Raw genomic sequence first — 27,601 nt, 5'->3', positions numbered from 1 at the left:
GCCCTTTCTCCCAATTAAAGGAGAAATCCAGGCCTTGCACTCCTCCAAACCAACCAGGACCAAGAAGCTGGTGGGGGCTGGCTTCCAGAGCTTACTGGCCACCTGTGAGCACAATCTGCTGGTATACTTTAGGGTCACCCTCTCAGAAACACACATACACAGATCGGCTTGGATTGTTGAGTTGCTCAGTTGTGTCTGACTCTTTTTCAACACCATGGCCTTGTAGCTCACCAGGCTCCTCTATCCGTGGAATATTCCAGGCAAGAATACTGGAGTGGGTTGTTATTTCCTTCTCCAAGGGATCGTTCCGACCCAAAGATTGAACGCACATCTCCTGCATTAGCAGAAGGATTCTTTACTACTGAGCCACCGGGGAAGCCCACATACGCATATACCCCAAGCCAAAAAGATTGTCAAATCAATCACAATGGAGCTTTCTTCTACTTTAGGCTAGAGCTGACAGAAGAAGCCGGGAGGGTAGGGGGCAGCCCTGAGTGATTCAGAGGGGACTCGGCCCTCCAGAGATGGCTTGGGGTGAGTGAAGAGTAGACGAGAAGAAAAGAGGGGCCCAGGCTGGTCCTTGGGGTGTTCCTGGACAAACCACCTTTGCTACGATTCAAGCACAGAGGTCAGGCCTGCCACCTCCACCACCAGGCCCAAGCAGGCCACATGACTAATTCTCTTTTCCCATTTCCGTCTGCTCCTAGATGTAATTACAGTTTTGGATTGCAATCCACCCAAAGTGTAACCCTGATGCACTCTCCCTGCTCTCAGAGAATCGGAAACCATTTCCAAAGCTAAAAGGCGCACCCCTTTTAAATGTTTTCATCAGCTGGCTTCTTCCAGCCACACTCTCAAAGCTGCCCTGGCTACCTCCGTCAGCACTGGTCCTCTCTCTCTGCCCCCTCTGAACCACAGGATCTCCTGTGTTCCCAGCAAGGGGAAGAAAGAGGTTTCCTGGACTGCTGTGGGTCTGGGATTGGGGTCCCCTGCCTTCTGCACATTCTCTAAGCCTCAGGATCCCAAGAAATTCCATTCACAGCCACTTGATCCAAGAGCCCCAGATGGAAAACCTTCCTCCTCCAACCATAACCACATGGAACGCAGATCCCTCCGCTCCAAACATGATTCTGTGGGCCCAAGAGGAGCCACCAGAGGAGGCTGGGAGCCTGTGCCCACCCTTCCCTGCCCCAGTCCCAAGTTCTCTGCGGCCCCAGAGCAGAATGCTAAGACCTAGAGCTCACAGGTCTGCAATCAAGGGCAGTCTCAAGTGTCTTCCACCACCGTTTCTGCTCCAGGTTTTCAACTCTGGCCTTGCCCATATCAACAGTTTGAATCGTTGCATTAAACACACACACACACACACAGACAGATGCACCCCTCCCCAACAGGGAGTGAAAACACATACAGAAAAACCCCACAAGACCTAGGGCTGGGGCTGGAAGCCAGTGTCAGCGGCTCACCGTTTCCCCCACAGCAGGCAGGCAGCCAGAGAACCCAGGGCAATACAAGCTGTGGACCTCGCCAGACATTGGAACACTTGTTCGGGTCCCTACACTTTGGAAGCTGGTCCCCCAGTGCAGCGCTTCGGGCCACTGCTGCTGATAATTTTTCAGAGATAAACAAACCGGTTTGGATAAAACAAGAACCAACCTGAATTCTTCACCCAAAACTCAAAATGAAACTCTCCCATCACTCCTTTCCTTCCCTTCTCTACCTTCCTGTGCCATTATCCAGTTCCCTAAAATTCAAACAACTCAATTTTTAAAAAAAATTCAGTCTGCTAGCCTTTTTTGTTCATGGACACCACCATTTGGTCCAACTCAAAGAAATATTGGCTTATTGAAAACATTTTTTGTCCAGTTTCTCAAATATGCCCGAGTCAGAAGGAAAAATGGAGAAGGGGACTGTGTCAGGGAGCCTCTTGCCAGGCTGGCCTGCGTCTTTCCCCCCTGCTCTTTTTTTAGGCTCAGGGTCTTTCTTCCATGCTCCTATGATCCCCCTAAATCTGCAGCCCCTTTATAAGGGGTGGTGTGTGGACTGGACATCTGGTCTACCCCCCTTTTTTGAGTAACAGAAGAAAGTTGCTCAGTTCCCCTTGGGGGTTCAGCAGGTTAATTGAGGCTCAATGTCAAGACAGGAAGGAGGCCAAAGGGTAGAGAAGAAAGACACAGCCCTGAGGATTGAGGCCACGTGTGTCTCCCTGCAGGCTTGGTGTATGACGTGCCTGCCTATAACCAGAGTCATTCGTGATTGACACACCCTCACCCACTACCCTGTCCTACCCAATCAGGCCCCCGTGTCCCCCCACCTTCTCTGCTTTATGCACTAAGCTAGTTTGGAACCTCTGCCAGGGTTCCTGCCTCCCAAGTCCCCGTTGGTGGGGTCTGCTCCGTCCCTGTAGCCAATTTACACCCGTCAGGGTTTAAAATAGCAGAGGCATAAATGAAAAGTCCAATTTCTTCAAATTTGCATTGTAAAACCATCCTTCAACTTCCTTGAAATAAATTTTACTATTTTATTAGTGCAAACAAAATGGTAATAAAACACTAATACAGCGCCTTGTATCCAGGGGAAGAGCTAAAATTAACATAGAGCGAGCAGTGTTTGCTATTACATTCAATTACCTTTTTACTTGAGATTTACATTCTCATCCCCTTAATCTCCATAGTAGTGGCTTCAAAATCATTCCTCCCAGGCTCTGCCCTTCCGGAGCCCCCACAGCTGGAAGCCAGGCCTCCTGCCCAGATGGCGCTCACCCCGGGCACGGCGCCTGCCCCTTTCACCACAGCTGCCTCTCGTCACAGGGTACCACTTCTCACCCCTGCTCTTAATTTTCTCACATCTCAGCCTCTGAGTACTCAAAGCAAAGGGCTCTGACATGAGGCACATTCAGACATGCAGTTATCAATAAGCGGGTGCACGGGGCATAGGGTTGGGGGCATCGCTTCATGAGCCTCTGAAGGCTGCCCCTGGCACAAGAAAGGGGCAGGCAGCGAGCTCCTGGGAGCCCTGGGAAAACTGGCATCTCTGGTTTGACAGGTTGCGGGGGACGGTTTGCTGCATGGCACAGCTGGGGCCTCTGGATTGTGGCAGGAAGCTCAGCCGTCCAGAAGTAGAAAGGGACAAGGAAACCACAGGGTCCAGGTTCTTATTCGATCCACAGACAGTAGAGCTGAGGGCTTAGGAAGTGGCTGCTTGTGGGTGACAGAGGTGAGCCTAGAACACCCTCATCCTGTCTTACCATTCAGCACTTTCCCTAACAGATAGTCACCCCAAACACAGCCACAAAGTGTCTGAACCACCGGGAGGGCCCCTTTGTTTCCTGTAAGCGGAAAAAAGCAGGACTCCTTGTCCTTGGGGACTGGTCAGCCCTGCTCTGAGCCATTGACAGAGATGACCATGTTTCCAAGTGGCACAAAGTCCTGGTTCCAAATCTGCCACTGACTAGCTGTGTGACCTTAGACAAGGTACCTCCCCTCTCCGGGCCTCATTTTTTTCATCTGAAAAACAAGCGCAACCATCCCTATGCTGCCTTCTTGTGAATGGTCTCCGTGACTGAAAGATCAGGAAGTCACATTCAAGCCCACGGAGCCTCAGAAGTTCGACAGCAAATCTGTTTCTGAGATGGTCTCTGCGAGGGCTGGTGGGAATCCCAAAATAAGGCCAACAGGGCTGGGATGCTCGTCAGGGTCTCAGACCTTGTTATCTTGAGCTCCAGGCCAGGCCACCTCAGACCTCCATGACTTCTTTTTTTGGCGGGGGGGCAGTGCTTCAAGGCATGTGGGATTTTAGTTCCCTGACCAGGGATTGAACACACTCCCTCTAAAGTGGAAGTGCAGAATCTTAACCACTGGACCACCAGGGAAGCCCTGTAACTTTGTTTTTAACCCACAAGCCTCCTTCTCTTACTGCTACCAAAGGCCCCAGATTATTCCTACAAAATCCTCTGAACTAATTTTGAAGACGAATTGCCAATCAGCCCAGGGTCCAGGCCATCTAACAGGTTCATTAGGAGAGATGGTTTGGGGTAGAGGGAAAAGGTAATAAGGGAAAAAAATTGTTGTAAGCCCCCACAAATTTTACTTGGCCTAGCTATTAGAACCAGGGGGAAAAGTGATTAAGACTAAAGGGGACGCTTGTATACACAGTCACAATTATGCACAATCATATCACAACCACACATATAATCAGTTATACAACCATTCAATATCTCTCACACGCAATCAATCTCTCATATACAGCCACACACAATCATTCATACAACCACATACAATCACACATAGAATCATTCACACATATACAATCACTCACACACTCTCACACACACAACTACACACCTCCCTACTGTTCCCAGCTCTCCCATCCCAAGGTCTTTCTCTCCTAAATCTTATTCCTAAAATGTCTTCCAATAAACACTGGGAGGAACATTCTAGTCCAAACTGGTACAAGGCAAATTTGTCTTCACCTCTGATTCACATGAAATTCTGAGTCCCACTACCACACAGTCGCTTCTGGGACATCAGGAGGTGGGAACCTTCTTTAAACCCAACCGGAAGTGAGGACAAAGGCTGCTGGCAGTACTGGCCAGAACAGTCAATGAAATGTTCACCAGAGGCCAAGCTGGCTGTCCTTGCTCCAGCCCTTTCTGCCTGGATCCCACCACTCCCACTCCAGAGGTGAGCGTCATGAAGTAGCTTTCATGTTCCACAAACAAAAGGCAAACCCCCCTGCAAGAGGCAACCCCACGCCCCAAAACGTGAGTTCAAACTGGTCCTCCGAATATTTTCCTCCTTATTTTTTTTCTCCCCACTGGGAAAACAAAAGAAAGTTTGTTGTTGAGGCTCAAACGTTTCTTGGGCCTTGTCCGAGTTCTACCTTGTTTTTCTTTTCCTTTCTGTCTGCCCCTCACCCCCACCCCGCCTTCCTTGCCTCCCCACCTTGGATAAATAAAGCACCCGAAGCTGGCACAGGCTGGTAAGGAAAGTACAAACTATCTCATAATTTTATAATTTTTTTAAACACACTGGCCTAGGGTTTTGGGCAAAGGACAAAAGCTATTGTTGAACAGCACAACACGAAGGTCTGAGTCACCGATACGCCTCGGCTTCTGGAGATCTCATAGGTTTCTGTGGCTGGCACAGCCATGAGCTCAGCACCCTGCGGGGGCCGTGGGTGCAGGCGCCCTCTCGCCTGGCGCTGCCCCGCCCCCACCCCCTCCCCAGGGCTCCCTACTGGGCTGACACGTTGGCTTCGTCGGTTTTTAATCATAGGGGGGCATTTAAAGAAAATGTTGTGAAATAAAAAACAAATCGCCATCATCCCATCACCCTCACGCTCTCGTCTTCATTTTAGAGGATCACCTTTGTCCATACGCATCTGTGATTTTTATATGGTTTCTACCCTGGCGTTTGCCACCCTCGGCCCTCGGCATGCTGTTTTGTTTTTTCGCTCACATAATAAACATTTTTTCCATGTTTCGAAATCATCTGGAGGATTATTATGTGCCTAGGTGACAGTATTTCTTCCGCATGTTATTCTCGGGCCGATGCTACCAGGCGAGAAGGGGAGAAGGGCGCTGGGGGAGACCTCTCCTTGAATTGAATCATTTATCCACCTGATTCTAACCAAGGTGGGGGCTTTGCCTGAGTGATCCGGATCACCTTGAGCATGGAGGTTTGGACTTGGAGTGTGTACCTAGTTGAGGAGGAGGGCTCTACTGAAACCTGGCCCATCCTGTGTGAGGCCACGGGCACTTCTGCCCTGGTGCCGGGAGAGACGCTGCTTCCAGCAATGGCCTTCATCCCCACCCTGACCTTCACCCCCACAAACTGCACTTCCTCTTTATAAAGCGCCCTGGCAGCAAAAAGGCCCATGACAACACTCAGCTCTCCATTTTTATATCTGAATATCTCAAAGCACTTAGCAAGGACTTTCATTTTCTCATTACCCCAAGGAGAGGAGGTCATTCGGGAAAATGGTACAAATATTCCCATTTGTCAAAAGCAAGAAGGAAGTGAGTTAAAAGGAAAATTCTACCACTTAACTGAGTAAAAACCAACCCAGGAGGGAAGGCAAGGGTCTTTTCTGCCGCCCCGTTCACCCATTCTGCTCTCACCAACACAACTTCAGGAACCTCATTACCGAAAAGATGGCTCTGGGCCAAAACCAGGTTTCCATTTTGCCGAGAATCAATCACTACCCAGTGGTCCCAGCTCAGGAGACCCTACCACCTCACCCTGGGTCTCAACCCAAACCATGTTCTCCTATGATTATAATTATGTAAAATGTATATTACACATATATATATAGTCAGCAAAGAGAAAAAAACACACAAAGGAAATACACTAAATACTAAACAAGGTGGTGTTAATGATAGTTCAGTTACGGGTGGATTTTTCTCCTTTTATGTATTTTCAAAAACCATTTAAAATATGGTTATATTTTCCCAGTGTATGGAGAAGAATCTCTGTGTCAGAGTCCCATCAACCTGCATTCAAACTCTGACTCTCCTTTTACCAGCTGGGTGAACTCAAGTAAATTACCGAACCTCTCTGGGCCTTATTTCCTGATTGGTGCCATGGGAATCAGACCACTACCTGTCTGTGTCCTTCAGTCCCACAAAAGTCACAGCATCTGACATGTAGTTGGCACTCGGTAAATGCCTATTTCCTTCCTCTTTTAATGAAATGAAAATGTAAGACCAACTTGGCAAAAAAAATAAAAAGAAAATAAAATTAAAAAAATAAAAAGACGAACCCAGCTTGCTTGGTGCCCCTGGGAGATAAAAGCAGGATGCTTTTCCTGCCCTTTCCTCAATTTTCTCCAGGTTCATCATCCTCTAAGCCATCTCCCCTCAGCCTCCACAAGCAAGGCTCCAGCACACAAACCTCAGGATGCTAGTCCTGGCTCTCCCATGACTCACCTGGTGGGTGAGAGTGGGGTGGGTGGGGCTCTGGGAGGAGAGGACGAGCCCCTCTCTGAGGCCCTCCTCCAGGATGGGCCCAGGCGAGCCCCTCCGGGAGCAAATAGGCCTCGTGCAAGGACCCAGAAGACACACAGGGCGATCCCCAGGTTTGCACCTTGCTGGCAGCCACCCTCTGGGGACAGGTGCCAGGCTGCAAAGGCCACCTGCTCCTGGGGGAGGGCAAGGGCCACGCTCCCAACCCAGAGGAGAGGCCAAGAGAGAAGCAAGATGGCGCCGGGATCCAGGAGGCGGCTCCTCCCCGGGCCAGGCAGGCCAGGCCAGGCCAGCCCAGGGGCTGCCACCCTGGGGGGCTGAGAGTCCAGCCCTGGCCATGGCAAGCCTCCTCCCTGCTCCCTCCAGGGCTCCATACTGGGCCAGCGTGTTTGCTCTGCTGGTCTGGTGCATATGCTTCAGCAAAACTCCAGCGGCCACGGCCTCTGAGCCAGGGCTCCAGCCCGACCCTGGGTGTCCTGGAGCCCGGACACAGGGACAGGCCTGAGCCCTCTACCTTCCTGCCTTCCTAATGATACAGGGGAAGGATGGGTAGTAAGAGTAATAGGAGCAATAATAGCTCCCTCTGTCACCACATGCCAGGCCTCAGGGCAAGCCCCTTACCAGCCTTTCATTTAGTCCTTACAGCAGCCCCATACTATAGGCGGTGGCATTATTCCCATCTTACAAATGGGGAAACTGAGGCTCACAGGGTTAGGGAGGAGCCTAAAGTCACAGTACTGATACACGAGGGAGCAGAGATCTGAACCTGTATCTCTGCATGCGGCCCACTCTCCCAACTCAGCTGCTAAAGCAGCCACACTCCAGCAGGCCTCTTCCAGAAAGGGGCCCCTGGGAGGCTTCCCCAGCCACCGGGAGACACATACCTCCAAAGAGCTGGCTGGAATTCTGCCAGAATGAGTGCCTTCTCGCCCCCTCAGGAAGAGAAGAGACACCACAGCTCCACCGAGAGAGGACAGTCAGGAAGCCATTTTACAAACATGGGGTGACTGGAGGAGCGTCTGCAAGGTGGTGGTATTTCCTTCCCTGCCTCTCCAGGGACCTGGGACCATGGGCAAGAGCCAGGTTCAAGTAAATATCCGCTGGCTGATTTACTGGTGTGGACATGGTGGAGAGGGAAAACATGGGACAGGGGGCCTGCGGCACACACAGACCCTCAAAATTGCACACCTCCCTTGTAAAACCAGGGATGGCACCAGCTTCAAATGGTGGCAGCACCCTTTCTCTCAAATGAAAACACGTCCTGATGGGAGGCTGGCCTTGGGGAAGGCACCAGACCAGGTCCCTGAAGCACAGGCCACCAGCACTCCACCCGCCAGTACGCAGGTCCCATGGAAGGCGGTGGAGCCCTGCAGGGTGGGGGCCGGGTGGGCCATCCGGGGCAGACAGTCTCCAATCGTGCTGAGCACAGCACATCGCTTCATTCAGGAACCCAGAGTCAAATGTACATCTGGGTCTAGAGTTGATTCAGCCCTTAACTCGTTCGGGATCACTGGCAGAGCCACGGAGGCTACGGGGAGTGGGGTGAGGGGTGGGGTTACAACACCCTGGAGGAGGTTGTTAGTCCGTTCCGGGGGATGGGGCAGGAGGCTGGGGCAGAACCCCTACTGATATTGTTGGTACACACGGAAAGGAACCACGATTCTTTTCAAACCCCCTCTCAAAACCAGACAAGCACTGGGAGTTGAGGGAGGGCTGAGAGTGAGTGTGTGTTAGGTGGGGGGTAGGGGTCAGGGAGCTTGTTTTCTACCCACTGCCAAATTCTCATTTACTGTCAGCTCCAATCCATTCGGAACTCACTGACTCAATTGCCTTTTCACGGGGAAAGGAGCCTGCACAATGCAGGGGACTTTTCAGCTCCACATTAGCACACAGGGCACTGGGCAATGTCCAGGAATAAACACACACGTCCCTCCCAGAGGCCACCGACCCCACCTCCAGCCCCAAACAACACAGCAGCCCTGCCAGGGCCACATCTGCTCCTCCAACTTTGCCCCCAAAACTTTTTTTAAAATGTAGTTTGACCCATGGAGAAGAGTGAGTGAGTGAGTGTGTGTGTGTGTGTGTGTGTGTGTGTGTGTACATATATAAGCATACTTATATGTGTGTTGGATGTGGTGGGGGCATCTAACTCAAAATATAAAGGCCTGCAAAGAATTAATTCTGGGGCAGTTCCAATTCTTCCTTTTGCCTGAAAAAAGGAGGGACGAGGAAAGAGGGGAAAAAGGAATTCATATTAGGGTCCCAGAAGAAAGAAGTCTGGGAGGATTCTGTTAAAGTGTTGATTAAAAAGAAATCAGCATTTAGTCGGGGAGTGTCCCTAAGAATTTAGCAGCACAAAAGCTCTTCAATAATCATTATGAAAATAATATCAACATTTATAATTATAGTGATTATAATAACAGTGGTCCCCATTTCTCAAGTGCTTGCTCGCTATGTGCCCAGCACTAGACTATAAGTATGGGTACTCATCAGCTCAGTTAACTGTCACAAAGACCTAGGCAGGCAGGCACTGTCCACTGTCAGCCCAATTCCACAGACTCAGAGAGTTAAGACCCCTGCCCAGGTCACACAGACAGTACGTGGGAGAAGGAGTTTAACCCTGCTCTGCTGAATGCTAGCCCCACCTGCCCGGGTAGAGAGAGAGAGGAAACATGCGTGGGATCTATAGAGAAGGCAACCCCAGCAACATGGAGGCCTTGGCTCCAGACAGGGAGGCCCCTTTGATTTGTGGGAACATCTGTGCCATCCATCCCCTACCTCCATCACTGTCCCTTGAAGGTTGAAGGTTCATCCCTTTAGCCCAGGCTCTGAGGGGAGTATCCCTCTTCCTCAGATGTAAGCACTTGCATGTAAGGCTATGTAAGAGTACTTTAAGTACCTTCCTAAAGTCCAACAGAATTTTATGTGATCAAAGTGTTCCTTCTCTGCGCTGCCTAACAAAGTAGCCGCTGCTTGCTACAGAGTACTTGAAAATGTGGCAAGTTCATTGATGAACTTAATCTAAGTTGCCACATGGGCTGGTGGCTACTGTGTGGAACAGAATCCCTCCAGCTACCCCTTTCTCTCCCAACCCAAGAGCTATGTTAGAAATACACAAAAAGAAACATGGCCCACTAGGAAGGCACCCTCCGCACCCCCTCCTCCTGACCCCCCTCCCCCCTACCCGGGCCCCAACCACCAGCATCTCCTCCACTCTGTCACGGCCTTTCAGAAATCACTGGTCTGCTTCCAGCTTATCTGCCTCCCTTCCTCTTTTTCTTCCTTCTTTTTTTTAAATCTTTCTTTTCTTCCTTCTTGCCCTTCTCCCCTCCCTCTCATTTCTTCTTTCAGTTCCTCTACTTCTTTTTCCTCCCTCCTTCCTTCTCTCCCTCTGTCCCTATCTTTTTCTCCCTCCCTCCCTCCCCTCCTTTCTTTCTTTCTTAGAAAAAAGCATCAATTTAATTAGATAAATCCTCAGAGCACGTGGCCTGGAGTTCGTCATGGAAATTAACCTGCTCCCAGATCTCAGATAGTGAAACAAGAACCGGGGTGTTTTGGCATAGCACAGTGAAATGGGAGAGGCCGATGGAGTTTCATACACTTCATCTTCCATAAGTGCCCCTCGACCCTCCAGTGCTCCCCACGTCACAGCCCCCATGCCCTTGCCTCCTTAGGTCACTGCTGCGGGGCCTCCTCTGTTTCTGGTCTGGGGCATGGGGAGTGCTCCCCCCAACCCCGGCTCCAGGCAGGATCATTGAGGGGTGGGGGAGGGAACCTTGGCTCCACTCACATCATGCCCCTGCCCTAGCTCCCCTGGCTAGGCCCTCTTGTACCCCAGCCAGCTTCAGGTCATCCAGGGGCCCACCTTAGGCTTGGCCAGGGGCTGGCCTGTCAATCACCTGATTCTGAGCCCACGGTCCCTACTGTACGCTGCTATCTGGGCGTACATGAAAGGGTACTGGACGTCAATCCTTAGCGCGCAGTAGCTACGATCTCCTCTCACCTAATTCTCACAAGGTAGGAATTCCAACTCCCATTTTACAGACGTGGAAACAAAGAATTAGAGGAATTCATCCGCCCAGCTGACAAAAACACAGTTCACACGGGGCTCAGCCCAACTCCAACAGCAGCTTTTGACCCTCTGCCAGCCACACGTCTACACCACAGCAGAGGCTCTGCGCACGCGCAGACCCCCGGGGCCCCTCCGGCACTCAGCATTTGGCTCCTGGGCCGCGAGAACACAGACAGAGGCCACTGGCACCCGGAGTGAGTTCCCAGGGTCTGCCGCCCACCCAACCGCCTTGCCTCCCATGTCCAACGGCTACTGTGACGGACCTCCCCCCATCCCACCCCCTCAGCTCCAGGAACTGTCAGCCTGACAACAACAGAAAAGAGAGACCAATGACCCCTCCCCGACTAGGGGCATCTAACTCTGAAAGTGGGCACAGTCTTACTTCTCATGCCCTTCTGATTCATCACCAAAAAATATAAGGAGGACTCCAAGGCAGTCCATAGATAAAACACAAAATTCAGAATTTCCAACTGATCCCATAGTAACCCACTCCTAGCAGGGCCCCTGCCCCCAGATACATAGACAGCTACCTCCCCTTACCCTCACATCTACTCCCTGGTGCGCAGCAAATACGTGCATACTCACCCTGATGTGGGTCTAGAATACGCAGGCCTGTTCTAAACACTTCATGCATTTTAGCTTATCTAACCCTCACATCAACCCCACAAAGTAGGGATTGTTACCCCCATTTTACAAATGAGAAACCTGAGGCACAGGCTAATTAAGTAAGCAATATAAGGGCACGATTTGGGGCCCCGGCTAGCGTGCTCCAGAATGCATCCTTTACAGTACACACAGCTCCTCAATGAATCCATGTATCCACACAGTTAAGCACACCACACATCCAGAATGGGCTCCCCTATACTGCCTGAAAAGCAACACCACCCCCCAATTCAGCCCCAAGCTCACAGTGATTTCGATTACTTGTTATGGGGGGCTTAATATTGTTTTTGAGATTCATCCAGATTGATACATTTAACTGTTCAGTTTCTTTCTTTTTTTATTAGTTGTTTATTTTATAAAAACTGAATTATACAACTTATCTACCCTCCCCCTCAAAAAAAGAACCATATCACAACCTGATACAGAAATGAAAGCCCAGCACCACACAATATCCAGGCTCGAGGCTTTCTGGAATGGCATTCACATGGGTCCCCTTTGAGACTAATACCATGTTATATAAAACTGGCTCCCCTGACATTATGGGCACCCTGCACTTGACAACACAACCATGATAAATTCTTCATTACGCTTAATTATTTCAAAGGACTTTCACAGCTACAAGTCCAGCTGACAATCAGGGGAACCCTGTAAGGGCAAGAGTGTCAGAGGCCGTTTGATAAGAGAGGAAACTGAGGCTCAGAGAGGTCAAATGACTTGCCCAAGGCCACACAGTGATTTACTACAGAATCAAAACTGGAATGGGGTCTCCTGATGCCTGCAACTAGACCTCAGCAGAGCTCTGGACCACCCAAGACTTACCTTGTCCCCTCATCCCAGATCAGCGGTGCTGGGGCTTGGCCCATGGTCCAGCCCCACCTCCCACCCCCCCACCCCCCAACCAAGGATCAGATTTCCCTGAAATTCCCAAAGGAGCCTCTGGGACTAGTGGGCCCGGAAATGGCCCTCACATAGCGAGCTGCACAGCTGAGCTCCCCGGGGGTGAGTGGGGCGGGTGGAGCTGGAGACGCTGGCACAGCCCCCGTGGGTACTCTGCCAGCAATTAGTGCTGGGGAAGGGTGCCAGCCTGGCAGAGCTAATTCCCCCACCCCGTCTTCTCATTTACACACACACACACACACACACACACACACACACGCTTACCCACCCCGAGACCAGCAGCAGAGAGGCAGTGCAGCTTCCTTTCGGTAAATCTCGTCAGCAAGGCACACACAGGGCATGCAATTTGGTCATTACTGCTTTTAAACCACAGAAAAGCAGAATCCACCCGCCATTAACCTGTCCTGCTCCCCCTCCGGGCTTCACACCAGCTCAGTCATCAGCCTTCATCTCTAACTCCCACGCACCCCCTTTTGCATGCTCCCCAGAAGTTGCTTTCCAAAAGAAACAGTTTTAAACACACACACACACACACACACAAAACCTGACTATAGTAAGTCAAACCTGAATTGTGTCTTCCTGCCCACCTCTGTCCCCAGAGAAAACAATCCATGGTTCTGATGTCACCTTGGCTAAGACCCTTCCTCAAACACCCTAGGAATCCTGGACAATGCCAGTTGGATGAGGGGTAGGCAGCCTTTGGCCTGGAGGAGGAAAACTACCTAAGCAGGTGTGGCTCTTCAGATGGGAGCCTGAGTATTGGCCCCCATCCACCTGCGGGGGCCTGGTGTCACAGCTTGACATGGCTCTGCTCTCCAGGTACTGAGGCCAGCAGGGGTGGGAGTGGCCATGAGAACTGCCCTCTTCACTGCCCACTTCCGCCCTACAGTCCCGGTGCATTAGAAAGAAGCCCACCAGAGCTAGGGACCCTAGAGGGTCCTTAGTTGGCTTTACAAGATCTGTGAAATCCTTCAAAGTATAAGCAGAATTTGTGCTGATGAAATTTTTTTATTAAGAATATTCTCAAACGGGTGCACATGAACTCAAAAGAGGAAGAAGCCAAGACACGGCCCACCACCAGCCTCACCCCCAGCATGGACTCGGCAGTGCCTCAGGCCCAAGTGGCAGAGAACACAGGGCTGGGCTCCAACTGGCCCTCCTGTAAGTGACCTGACCGGCGGCCTTCCTCCCATGGGAGCTGCCCCTGGCCTCCTCCTCGCCTCGCCTGGAAGTTGCTCACTGGGATCGCCGGCCCTGGGAGCTGTGCCATGCCCCCTGGGCCTGTGCCCACTGGCCCTCCCGCCTGTCAGCCAGGGCTGCCCGCAGACCCAGCAGAGGACAGGCACAGCGGAGCCCACCATCCGGGAGAAGAGAGGAAGCCCGCGGCGGCTCGTCTTGGAAAACCTCGCAGATGCTCTAAGCCACCTAGTGTCCGGAGCTGAGCTCTGGCAGTGGCTCTCTCTCCCGCCTCCCAGAGCGGACAATGCACGGGAGCCGGAGCAGGAGCCCCCGGGCCTTCTCCAGGAACCTGAGGCCCGGGAGTGGCAGGGGCCTCGCTGCCTGGGGAGATAGTGCCCAGGAAGCTGAAAAGGCCCTAAGCCCACAGCAGGGCTGACCCCGGGAAGATGTTCCCAACACCCCTGCTCCTTGTCCCAGCCAGTCACCATTTCCTGGAGATCCCCAGGGTCGTCTTGGACAACTCTCTCCTCTGGGTTCCTCCAGGCCCCTGCAGAGTCCCCCAGACTCTGGGCCTGCCACTCCCCCAGGGCTGCTCGGGCCCCTCCCACCCCCTCCTCTGCTCTCTCTTTTCTCTGTGTCCTCAAGACTCCTCTCACCTTGAGAAGTGTTAGGATTACCCAGCATTTACACTCAATGCTCTCCTTTATTCCTTAAGACTTATTAAGAATGATAATGAGTTTCGAAGGAGCCACACGTCTCCCTCTCTCTCTCTCTTCTCCATCCTTCCCTCTCTCTCTCTCTCTCTGCGCCCCCCCCCAATCCCCCTCTGCTCTCTTTCTCTACGTGTCTTTTCCACCAAAGACACACAGGACAAATCCAGACCAAAAGGGAAAAAAAATTCCAACAATATGGAACAAGGGCACTTGAGGATTTATATTCAACAAATCCCTCTCTCTTCTTCCCTCTCTCTAGTTGTTCTCAATTATTCAGATTTAAAACACACACACACACAATTCCCCCTTCCCTTCCTACCGTCCAGGCCACCCCTCACTGTGCTGGGCTTTGAACAGGGGGAGCAGGAGAAGGGCCTAGCTTGCCTGCACACCCTTCTTAATGTGCAGCTTTTAAACGGTTGATTAATTTTTGCAGAATTTATGACGGGCTTTAGCATCCCCCCCCACCCCAACACCATGGCCTCCGAACCACAGCAACTTAACTTGGTGAACTTGAGGGGAGCAGAGACAAGGGTGCCCCCCTTTCCAGTAGTCTCCCATGGCTGGAACCATGGGCTGCCTGGCGACAGAAGGAAGATGCATCGTTGATGCCAAAGGCCAAGCAGGAGACAGACCCGATCACAGAGCGGCGTGGCACCCACAGGGGAGATCACCAGACAGCCAGAAGCCAGCCACAGCTAACTTTTGGCCATGCGGGACTTTTAAATTCCAAAATAAGGAGGCCAGCAGAAAGTGGGCAGAGGGGAAACAAAGCTCCCTCAAAACTGACAAGGATGCCCACGTTCCTGCCCACCCGGCCACATCACGCATCCCGGCAGAGGGACCGGCCTTATCGGTCTGCCGGGCTGCCCTTCAGAGAAGGGGAAGAACAGATCCTAATGAAATTACGGTTTTTAAAATGTCTATAAATTAAATCTCTCTCTCTCTCTCTGTGAATCTCCCCCTGCACTCCCTCCTCTACAAGGCTTGTTTGCCTCTCCTCCGTTTCCTCTGCTCGTGTCTGTTTTTCTGATATAGACATCAAGAGGTTACGGGCTCAATTACAACTCCGCTGGAGTCTCAGCATCAGACTTGCCTGGCCTTCTCTTCTCCTCTTCAGAAACCAGATCCCAAATAAATCTCTCTTCAGCTTTTTATTTTTATTGTGAATGCCAAAAGCCTCAAGATTCATTCAGTTGACTCACAGCCTTTTTTAACTTACTTCAGATGGAGGAACTATCCTTTTTAATTGTGTCCAAGTAGAAGTATAACATAAATGCTTTTCTCTTTATCTCATTCCCTTTTCTTAAGGACACACACAAACCCTTGGCTATATGTGAAATTTCAAAAAGAGGGGCAACAGCATATAAATGTGCCTAATTAGTGTCTGTCTATTTCGGGGGCTCCTGGAGAATATCAGCTGGACACTTAGTATATTTCTAAAGTTATGGGGTGACACCACAAAGCTTCTTGTTAGCAAAAGGTCCATTTGAAAAAGGTGGAACATAAATGGTGATTTCCTTTTTTTTTTTTTTTTTAAAGAAAACGTTGCTTCTACCCTCCCCGATACTGTTACTAGCTATGGAAAGGAGATGTGCTGTTTCTATCATTTTACAACCTCAAAAGCTGCCCCCTCAAAAAAGGAAAAAAAAGTTTTAAAATCCAAGTCATAGTCAATCACCATAGCTGCCGATTCCTGAGATGCAGAAACCAGCTTCAAGTTGTAAGTAGGTCTAAGGGATAAAAAACAAAAATAACCCCTGCTATTATTCTGGAAATACTAACCAGAGGGGATTCCAAAAGGTACTTTTCCAGGAAAAAGCAGTGGAGACAAAGACAGGAGAAAGCTGAAGTTCAAGGTGAATCAAAAAGAAAAACTTTGTCTTTCCAATTAACCAGACTAGGAAAAGGGGGCGGGGGTGAGGGGGGCCTACACATTACTACCAACTCATTAATTCTTTCCTGTAAACAATGTAATTAAATTCTGCTAAATACAGGAGAAATACTCATTTTGAAGTGCCTCCCCCCAGCTCAAAAGCAAATTCCTTTAGGTTACTCCCCCCATGCCAAGACTTCCCCTGCTGTACAACCTTCAGATGAATTTCCAACCCAGGCGTGGACTGCACTGCTCTCGGCTGCAAGAATGACAGCCTCATATGTCTGAAAGCTGACACTTTAGCTTTTAAAAGAAATGGAGGAAAATAAGCTGTTGACTTCTTGGTTAAAGTATCTTCTTGTTCTAACTCATGTTCTTATGTCACTGGGCTAAAAAAGAGAGCAAGAGAAAGAGAGAGAGAGAAGAGAGATATGACTTTCCTTGAATGATCTGTTTAACCTAAGCCAGAGGAAAAAAAAGAAAGTCATTAATTACTTATGTGAGCTATTGCTTCAGAAAGACAATAAACCTGCCCGGTCGCCATGGATATGACATATTTGCTCTGAAAACAACACAATAATTAGCAAAGGGGAAAGATACAAGGAGAATATGCAAACTCGTGAGTTTAAAGCCACAGTGCTCTTTTCTACCCGTAAGCCTGTTCTGTTTGCAATCCAAATCAAACAAATTTTTAAAATATAGCAAAGAGGGAAATAACAGGAATGACTCCTCTCTCCTCTGAGCTAAGAAGTAACAACCACTCCACCCTCTTCCAAAATAAAATAATATAAAAGAGAACCAGGATGGTAGGAGGAGGAAAAAAAAAAAAAGTATTGCCTCTGTTTTATTTCCTATAGCAGGGGTGGAGTCTGAGGTTTGTTTTTTCTTCTTTTTTTTAAAAGTGTGCTCTTATTTAGCATTGGACCTTCTGGCCAGATATAAATTTATTTATAAAGCCAAATGCCCTGTGTGCGGCTCAACTCTCCCCAAAGTAAGTGGAGATATCAAGGAGTGGAGGTGGGGGGCTCGAGTTGAAAAAGCAAAACAGTATACTCTGAAAGCATCAGCTCCAGAGAGGGACATTCACTCCCCTCACCTTCAAGAAGATGGAACCCAGGCCTTACTTTAATATTAAAAATGCATTAAATGGTTTTACCTACAACTTAGTCCCAGAGGATCATTAGGAAATGCAATCGCTTTGTATCATATCTGTCAGCATGATAAATATCTGAGTTCAGAGTGGTTTGCAATTCTTCAGAGTGTCACAAACCAAGATAATTTTTTTCTGCCTTACTTTCTTAATTCACTGCACCCACTCCCTTCAAAGTCACAAGTCCACAGAAAAATACCTGAGGAGAGGAGAAGAGAAAAAGGGGGGGAAAGTTGATATGCTTTCACACACCAGACGGAGGTTACTGCTATTCTCCTAAAAAGTAGAAAAATGAAGACTTTAAAATATTTGGGTATTTTTTTTAAAGTACTCCATTAAGTTTGACTAAAAACTCCTTCCCCCCTCTTCCCAGAGGCTAGTTTTCCAAAAACAGATGGTCAGGATCTAAATGAGAAGCAAATATACCTCAATCCCCACAGGCAGAGAAATCTAACTTTGAACTTCTTTTTAAATTAAAAAAAAGTGTGTGTGGGGGGGCAAGATAAACTACTAATAAGTATTAAAAAATTAGCTGAGCTACAAGTTTTGTTTTTCTTATTAAAAAATTCTTTAAACACAAGGAGAGCAGATATATAGGAGAGGTTCACATTTGACTGACTTCCTTTTTTTTTAACAATAGTGTTGTGTTTTTTTTTTTTTTAAGATTGGATTCTTTGATCTTGAAAGAATTTTGCTCTTATATTATGGGGGAGAAGAGGGTGGTGGTGAAATGATCTGTTTTAAATGATGATGCAACTTAGGGATCAAAGCCTTGGCTTTCTTCTAGCCATAATAAGCAGTACTTGCCACAAAGCGTGAGTCTCCGGGCTCCTCTCCTTCGTAAGAAGGAAATAAAATGCACTGAGACTCAGAGAAAGACGCGAAGTGTCTGCAAGGTGCAAAGTCTAAAAAACAAAACAAAAAAGGCAGGGGGGCGGAAAAGGAGGGAGGCACTGCCCCTTTAAACGTTTTAGTGCATATGGAGTTTGATTTCTGAAAGAGATCAGTTTAACATCTCCATAGAAACCAGCAACAGATTATCATCAACAGAATAAATAACTAGTCTAATAAATTAAACAGGAGGCATAAGATCGCTGGAAACCTGATTACTGAAGTTCAACAATATTCCCCATAAACTCTCGTTAACCGCCTCTAAGGTGGCTAACAAGATGGGGGTGGTGGTGTCAATCTCTCCAATTCGCCGGATTCCGGGGAGAGAGATGGTGGCCGCTGCTGGGAAGGGAAAAGTTTCCCACCTTGCCCTGGAGAGAGTCTCAGAGCTCCAGTGAGGTGAAAGCCAGAATGCCGAAGTTTGGGAAGTGGGAAAGCGGCTGGGCGTCAGCGGAGGCAGTGCGAATCGCCGGAGATGGCGCGGGACGCGACGCCGGCCCGGGACGCACAGCCTCGCCGCCACCAGGACGCAAACCCGGAGCTTTGCGCTCGGACGCCGAATGGCCCAGCGCCCCCTCTGGGCACGTGGAGCGCAGCCCGGGCGCAGCCCCCGGGGACCAACTACCCCCCTCACCACGCCCGGCGCAGCTGCTCCTGCTCAGCCCGGACAGCTCCCTTTAGGACGGCGACGTGTGTGTGCGTGTGTGTGTGCGCGTGTGGTGTGTGTGTGTGTGTGTGTGTGTGCGCTCGCGCCGTGGGGTGGGCGGGGGGGTGGCGCACCAATTTGCCCGGCGATCCGTTTTCCAGTCCCTTCGCGCGCTTTCATCGCGAGTCTGTACCAGCTTAGGGGCGCCCTAAATTTAGCAAACTTTACCCTACCACTATCCTGGCCTTTTCCCCCTCGCCGTCCCCATCTCTAAGTGTACGGGATGTTGGCGGGACAACCACACACTATAAGGGTCGTGGCCTCAGACTCCGCCGGGGCAGCGACGCATAACCCAGAGTCACCCCTTGGTCCAGCCGGGTTTGGGGGAGCTCCAGGCTCGTTGGAGGGGTGTTGTTGCTGCTTCGCTGGTGGACAAGTCATACACACCGTACATACGCTGGCACCCTCCCCAGCGTGACTGGAAGGAGGTCCTCGACGCACCCAGGGCCCACTTCCCAAGCTGAGGCTGGTCAGGAGGAACTTGTGTGGAAGGGTGAAGCGGCCCCCTGACTCCCTCGGCACTCCTTTCCTCCCCCAACTCCGGACCCGGGTCGAGGATGGCTTGGATGAAGAATCTGCGCCCACCCCCTGGAGAAAAATCTATTATTATTATCTTAATCTACGCCCCCAAAGTGTCCCTCCCGCCGTGATTGACGGCCCATACACCTGTTCCCCTCGCAGAGGAGCTTCCAACGCTGGGGACAGACATTCACCCCAAAGCTCTGCAGCGGCCCAGAACCTGCCCGCCGCCCTCGCCCAGCCAGCCCCCGCCCGCAGCCCCAGTGCACCCCTGCCTCGTACCTTGCCACCCCATCGGCCGCCCCCTCCCCTCCCAGGCCCGGCTCCCCAGCCCGCCCGCTCCCGGCCGCGCTGGCTTCGGAAAGAGAGAAAGAACAGAAAGCAAAACTTCCTGGCGGCCGACGGCCATCAGCTGCACATTCTGCAAATGCCACCGAGTAAAAATAAACCGGCCGCCGCTCCGCCCGGCCGGCTCACCCTGAGCGCACGAATCAGCCCCCTGCGCCGGGACTGTTGGTCCGGCCGGATCCCCCATTCCGGTGCGCCCCCTGGAGCCCCGCTCCCCGACACTCCTCCGCCAGCCATCGCGCGCTCCTTTGCCCTGAAACTCGACCCCAAGTGGCCAGGCGGCCCGGCCCTCTCCCCTTGGGTGCCCCCCTGTATTCCCACAAGCTACCATTCTCGGTCTTCCTCCTGGTGCCTATTTCAGCCGTGCGCCCCTGGATTCAGGGCTCCCCTTCCCCAACTGTTGAGCCCCGAGGTCACTCTCAGCCCACTTTTGGGGGTACAGACCCCACCAGACCCTCGCCCACCTCGGCCAAGCTCCCTACGAGTGCACTGCTCCACTCGCCCACCGGCCCGCCAGCCCAGCGTCCCAAGTCCCCGGACGCAACTTCTCTCCCAGCGCACACGACAACCGCGGCAACTCCCCCGAACTTTTCCCGGGACCCAGGCGGGCTCCGGCCGACAGTCACACGGCCCTAAGCCGGGGCCCCGGCTCCCTGTGCCCAGCCATGCCAGACCTGCACCCGGGGAGGCTGGGGTGGGGGTGGGGTGAGTGAGGAGCGCCACTTGCCTCGCCCGGAGCAGCGCACTTGAGACAAACTTCCCAGGCACAAATGAAAACGGGGGCGCCGTTCCCCCCAGCCAAGCAACCTCTCGGCTTCGTTTTCCAACCAGGAGGCACCCCTTGGCACCCCACAGTGAACACTGCCTACCTCTGCCGGTAGCATTTACACCCCAGTATTGGGGCACAAGAGTCGGCTGGAGGGGCTCCCCACCCACCCCTTCCCTTGAACAAAGTCTTGCAAAGTCACCCCAGGCGCCCCTCACCCCTGCCTTCCTCTCTGCCCCGGAGAGCGCACGAACCCCTGCAACTCGGGGGGCTGGGGGGAGCGTAGGGGGAAGGAGTGATTACCGGGTATTCGCGAGCACCTGCCCCCTCCCCCGAGCCCGCACCGCGGGGGGCGCCCCCACCCTATTTGCAAAGTCCTGCACTCGCGCCTGGCGCCTCCCCCTCTTCTCCGCTACCCCGCCGCCCCCTCAGTTGGAGTAAGTGACCCCATGAGCAGCAGCCCTCTCCTTCCCCGGAATCGCGCGCTGGGCATTCCCTGGCCGCGGCGGGCGACGCGCCGCCCTGCGCCCGGGTGCCAGCCCTCCGTGTCCCCTGCCTCCCGCACGGCCGGAGTTGGGTGGCAGCCGCCGCGCGCAGGCTGGCTGGCTGGCTGGCTGGCTGGCTCTCTCGATCGCTCGCTCGCTCGCCCGCTCCCGGCTGCAAGCGGCAGCCCCGGGGGTGGGGGACTGCACCCTGACAGGGGGCGAGGCGGAGAAGCACCCCGGGAAGGCCGCGGAGCTGAGGGGGTCGAGGGGGGCGCGGCGGAGGGAGCGCCGAGTCTCTTACCTGCACTTGGGGCGGCTTTGGGTGACTTTCCAAGTCCGGGGGAAAAATGTGTGTGTGTTTGGGATGGAGCGCCGCGGGCGCGCATGCGCTGCCCAAAGTTGCCGGATCCCGGATTTTTCGCTCCCAGTCTCCGCTCTCGCCCGCTGTGATTATGGAATTCTCCGCGGCCGAGCGGGCGAGTGGGTAGCATGCAAAACCCGGGCCGGATCGCGGGGCCGGGCTCCGCTCCACCCTCACACCCCCAGACCTTCCCCTCCCGGTTTCTTCCCACCCACCGCCCCGGCTGAGCTCTGCTGGCGCGCGCGGTTAGACCCGGCCTGCAGAGCAGCATGTGAGCGCAAGTCTCCCTTTTGCGGCTGGAGAAGCCTTTCCCATCCCAGACTGAGTGGAGTAGAGGCCGGGGGACAAGAGAGGAGGGACGGGAGGAGGTTACTTTCCACCTGTTCTGAACCTTGCGAGCCACTGTGCTTCCCACTTTTCCACTGAAGAACTAGCTCTTTTCTGCAAGTCAGGATGTTAGAATTGCTGAACCCAAAAGGATGTGATGTTCTCACTGCTTGATACCTGCTTTGCACTTATTCTTTGCCAGGGAGTTTTTCATTCAGTCCATTGTCCAAGAAATAAATCCCTAAGTGAACAAGATAGGTCGTGAAAAATGAACCTGGGGCCCCGGGGCGAAGGGCGGGAGAGAGTTGCAGATAATGTACATTAAAACAAATGAATAATATTATTTCAGAGAGTGAAAGGATCTTGAGGAAAATAAAGCAGTAAGATAAAGAGTATCTTGGGAGGCTAATTTCCCCTGCCCAGGCAATAAAGAAGGCCTCTTTGAGGGGAAACCTTCATACTCCATTGGAGATCAACCCCCCCCCTTTTGTCCCTTTTGTCCCTTTGCCCAGCTTGCCCACCTCCCAGGTGGTTTGAGGTGGCCACACCAGGCTGAGTCTCGAAAGAGGAAGTGCTACCTGCTGGTCAACACCTTTGTGGCTGCTTTGACTTCAAGGCATCATCTGCAAGGGGAGGCAGGTATTCCAACTTTTGATTTGGGCTCATTCTACTCCTAGGACAGTGTAAATACGTGGTAGGCAGCTCGGACTTTGGGGTCAGACCTCAGTCACTCACCAGCCGGGCGACCTTGAGTAAGATATTTGACCCCTCTGTGCCTCAGTTTCCTCAACAGTAAAATGGGGATAATAATAGTACTATTGCCAGGACAGGTTGAGAGGCTAAAATGAGTTAATGCAGGAAAAGTGACTCGGCCAAGGCAGGGATCGATCAATGCCAGTAATTGTCATTGCTCCCTGGACATCCAGTGTTCCCTCTCCTTCTTATTTCTTCCTGTCCTCTCTCCCTCCCTTCTCCTCGTCTGTCCTTTCTTCTCCCACAACAGTCCTGCGCTCAGTCATTTATTCAGCAGGCATTTGCCGAGCCCCAGTGAAGAGTGCATCCTTCCCAAGGCCAGGAAGATAAAAATGAACTAAGAGGCTTTGCCTCTGAGGAACTGACTGAGGAGTTTGCTTGTCTCTCCTCTCCCTCTTTTCCCACTATAAGGCTCAACTGCTCCCCTCCACATACTCCCCAACAGCTACAGTCACCACCAAACTTTTATTAAAACATTTATTCTTCCCTCCATTTTTTTCCTCGGATGCTTCACAACTCTCCCATCCCCCAAGATGTCTTTCTATCTCCTCTGAAGGAACCTCATCTGGGGTGGTGGAAGCTGGAAACAGAGGCAAGCCTGGGAGGAGGGAGGGGGACATTGGGGTGAGGTGAAAAGGGAGGGCTCCCTTTTCCTCTCCCACCAACCCAACTGAAAAAAAAAAACAAAAACAAACTGAGGGACCAGGAAAAAGCACTCCACCCAAAAAGTAGCCCGCATTTTGAAAGCCTCTAGTACCTTCTTCTCCCCACCTCCCGCCCCGTTCCTTTCACAGGGGCTGAAATCAGATGCTCTTTTCCTCATTTGTTTCATCTTAGCATTTCCTGAGCTTTCCCTAAAATAAAATACAAACTCTTTCCCATGGTTGGCAAGATCTGGCCACTGCCTGCCCTTGGACCTCACCTCCTTCCACCCTCCCCTTGGTCACATTGTCCCAACACACTAGCCTCTTGCTGCCCTGGAAATCACCAAGCTTGTTGCTACCTCAGGGCCTTTGCACTTGTCCCCTCTGCCCAAAATGCCCTTCTTTCGGCTGCTTCCTTGCATCATTCTGCTGACATGTCACCTCCTCAGGGAGGCTTTCTCCCTAAAGCAGCTCCCAGCCTTTCTCTCTCGTTTTACTCTGTTTGAGTGTCTTCAGAGCTTTTGCTTATTCATTAAGCTCCTTGGAGGCAGGGACTTTGTTTTGTGTCTCCTCATGTCTTCAACACCTCAGCCTGGCACCTAGTAGGTCCTTACTCTTTGGAGTGAATGGAGATAAGCCGCTATGGTCCCCTGCCCTTGAGGGACATATCTGCAAGAGAATGACTAGAAAGCACCCAGGAGAAAGTCTGGGGGAGGGAGGAAGAACTGGTACAACCTGAGGGTCGCCAGTAGTTGCCAAGTTGAATCTGTGGCTTTGCCAAGTTTTACACTCTCTGGCTTTTGGCCAGGGGTCAATAGTGGGGAAGCAGATGACACTGGTGACCCGAGCCTCAACAGAAGAGGCTGCACAGGCAGGAGGGGAAGTGGGGTCAACTAAGGACCCTATGGAAGCCATCCTTCTAGCCCCCTGCTTCTGGGCAGGGTGCCCATGATCAAGAGCCTCTCCTGTTTCTAAATCTCCCCACTAGACTGCGAGTTTCCCCGTGGTAGGGTCTGTGCTTTTGTCACAGAAGCTGAGGGGCCAAGCATGGTGCCGTCCAGGAGGCTCTCAATGATTGATTGTTGAACAAATAACTTTAAGTCTGTCTCTGTTTGTGTAATTGGCACAGCCTTGAAAGTAATCACAGCTCAGCTTCCTGGTCACAGTTTTTTGGTTTCTGGTCCTCTGCGGTGATGGAAAGCGAGACCTAATTGTGCGTCAATAGCTGTTATTTACCGAGCGGTTGTAGTGTGCCAGCAGCACATTGAGCACTTGTGTGTGTTGTCCTCACAGCAGCTGTACCAGGTGGTTACTGTTATGAATATACCCATTATACGGATGAGGAAACCAAGGCACAGGGAATGCCTTTCCCAAGGCTGAGGCTGTGCTACCTGACTCCAGAGCTGACACCTCTTACCCCCAAAACCAGCTGCAGGGATGGGGAGGTGACCAAAGGCTCACTCCATGACTTACCCCAGTGCAACAAGCGTTTACATCTTTACTCTTCATAGAAAGATGAAATGTGAGTGCATTAAGAGAAGAGGAGGAGGAGATGTTGAGCAAAGCTGTTCTTTAACCGTAAAATCTTATTTCAATCCAGTAAAAGACAAAAAGAATCAAAGAAATCAGAGGACCAAACACCAGATTTTATACGCGTGAAGTACTCAGTAAGTATTGGCAAAGAATCACTATTTTTAAATGTAAAAATTATGGACTATGTGCTTGTTTCCCTTTTTCCCAAGCTGCCTTAAGTTTGAGGTTCCTCTTGGGTGAGGTCTGTGTCTTTTGGGTTCACTGGGTCTCGTATGGTTCTGGCATCACAGTGGGCGCTCAATAGACACTTAGTGACTGAATAATTAAACAAACGCCCGAGATAAGTGACTATGGTGATTACTGGGCAAGTTGTAATTAAAAATAAAAAAAGCTGAGTGCATTTTTTTTTTTAATTTACAAATGTCTCTCTTGGGAGTCCAGGAGCGGGAGGAGGGGAGAGAGGGGCTTCTTCCCAAATGCTAAGCTTGGTTCTCAGATCTCATCCAAGTTGACCAACTTGCCAAGTCTTTCCACCCCCAAATTCCCTCATTCCTTTTCGTAAAGTACGTGTTATTTGTTTCTGACTATATACATATATATATATATATATAATGTATTTATTGTAGAATATTCAGAAAGTACAGATAAACAGCAAGAAAAAGTTAATCGTCCGTAATCCCACCACCCATGAATAATTCACTGCTGATGTTTCAATGTATTTCCTGCCAGTCTAGGGTTTTTGTGTGTTTTTTGTTTTTGCTTTGTTTTGTTTTATACAATCAGCACACTGAACAGTCCAGGTTTTGTTTAAGCCTGCTATGTGTATATAGGGTTTCCCAGGTGGCTCAGTGGTAAAGAACTCGCCTGCCAACGCAGGAGATGCAAGAAACTCTGGTTCGATTCCCGGGTCACGAAGATCCCCTGGAGAAGGAAATGGCAACCTGCTCCAGTACTCTTGCTAGGGTAACCTCATGGACAGAGGAGCCTGGAGAGCTCCAGTACGTGGGGTCACAAAGAGTCAGACATGACTGAGCACATACCAACGCATGTGTATGTGGCATGAACATTTTCTACCGTCATTAAATGCTCTTCCACAACACGACATTATGTAGACCCACAGCAGAGCTTGATCATGATTCACTTAACCAGTCCCCCACTATTGGAAAGTTTGAACATCAAATTCGTTCCCAATTCATTTCATTATTATAAATAATGCTAATGAATATCCTTGTCCATAAATGATAGTGCACATTCCTTCAAGTGGAATTGTTGAGTCAAAGAGTGTGCACTCATTTCAGAGCTTTGATTCCCAGTTGCCAGTGCCCCCTCCCCGTTAGGCTGTATGAACTTGCCCTCCAACCAGCAGCCTGTGAGCAAGTCCCGTCTCTCCAAATGCTCTCCAGCTTTTGGTATTCTCGCTCTTTTTTTTTTTTTTTAACCCCTGTTAATTTAATGGGTGAAAGAGTCTGTGATTCTAGTAATGAATCCTTATTAGAACCATGCTGGCCACAAGCAGGGGCTGTTTCAAGGTTTGCGCGGCCTTGTTCAGACCCACTTCGGGCAGAGATGAGAAAAACAAATGCTTAGGAGTGGGTAGTTGGAGGGGAGAGCAGAGATCTCTTACAGGTTCTGGGGTAGCTTCTAGACTGTCTACCTGAGCCCAGGCTTCTTGGGCATGTGCTCAACTCTTGGGGGCAGAGGGGTGGGGTCTGTCAGTCTCAACAGAAATGAGCTCCTGCTTCCTCCTACCTCTCCGCCCACACCTTGCAGACACCTCTCTCGACAGAGAAGCCTTAGGGATTTCTATGCCATAAATACTACCTGTTTTTCAAGCTCAGCATCCACACTTTGTACCTGCTTTCATTTCCCCGCCTGAGCTATCACTCAGCCCCAGTCAAGGGACAGACTGTTTTGCTCTCTGATTCAACTTTTTCCTTTTTCTAGTTGGTTCTAACTAATTTACTTTTTTGGTATTTATGTTTGCCCCTACCTGGTAACAAGAAGAATTGAAGGTGACTAATTTTTTCCTTTTAGGAAATGTACCCTAATCCCAGTCTGATCTCTCTGATCCTTTTCAGCTTTAATATCCTCCTTTTTTTTTTTTTTCTAATAGCTTTAAATTTCTGGGGTAAAAAGATTAACTCACATTCAATAATAACAGTTCAGAAAAATACAAATGTAAACAGAATGCAGAAAATATCAAAACACCCACAGTCTGAGAGCCCTGTATTTGGGTATGAACTGGACTTTAAAAATTGAAAGAATGAATTTAAGTGAAATCCACCAGTTATATCTTTCTGAGGCCACCCCAGCAGACTTTTGGGATGTGTGTGTGGATAGGAGTGTCTTTCATGCCAAGTGATGAGGTATGTGTCTGATTTTATCTGTATGGGCGTGTGGGTGTGTGTGCGCGCGTGCGCACATGCACATACATTTGTGGGACACGTATCCCTTTAAAGGAGGGCTTGGGTCTACGCAGGTAGACCTTGCTCTATTTGCACACGGAAAGACTGTGTTCATGCTGTCAGCAGACACCTGAATACAGAAAAGTACAGCCAGGTGAGGGGCAGGGCTGACTTGTGACATCATCTCTTAAAAAAAAATCCATGGGTGACACCTACTCCCCTCCCATGCCTGCCAGGGAGGGGCACGCCTGTCACCAGAACCCTACTGACCAAGGGAAAGCAAGTGATGGAGAAGTTGAAGGGGCCGCCTGTCCTTAGAGCACCAGCCACACTCCCGGGGCCTGGGGGTTCC

General features: G+C 50.8%; 1 protein-coding gene across 1 annotated transcript in view; it reads right to left on the bottom strand.

Moving 5' to 3' along the window:
• CASZ1 (castor zinc finger 1) overlaps positions 1–21,650 on the bottom strand; it is a 155,716-nt gene extending 134,066 nt beyond the window's left edge. The window contains exon 1 of the mRNA XM_018060355.1: positions 21,528–21,650. The gene's annotated coding sequence lies outside the window, so the exon portion shown is untranslated. The remainder of the gene's footprint in view (positions 1–21,527) is intronic.

The sequence above is a fragment of the Capra hircus genome, chromosome 16 (assembly GCF_001704415.2).
Source record: "Capra hircus breed San Clemente chromosome 16, ASM170441v1, whole genome shotgun sequence".
NCBI classification, from domain to species: Eukaryota; Metazoa; Chordata; class Mammalia; order Artiodactyla; family Bovidae; genus Capra; species Capra hircus.
This window is presented reverse-complemented; position numbering and strand designations above follow the sequence as displayed.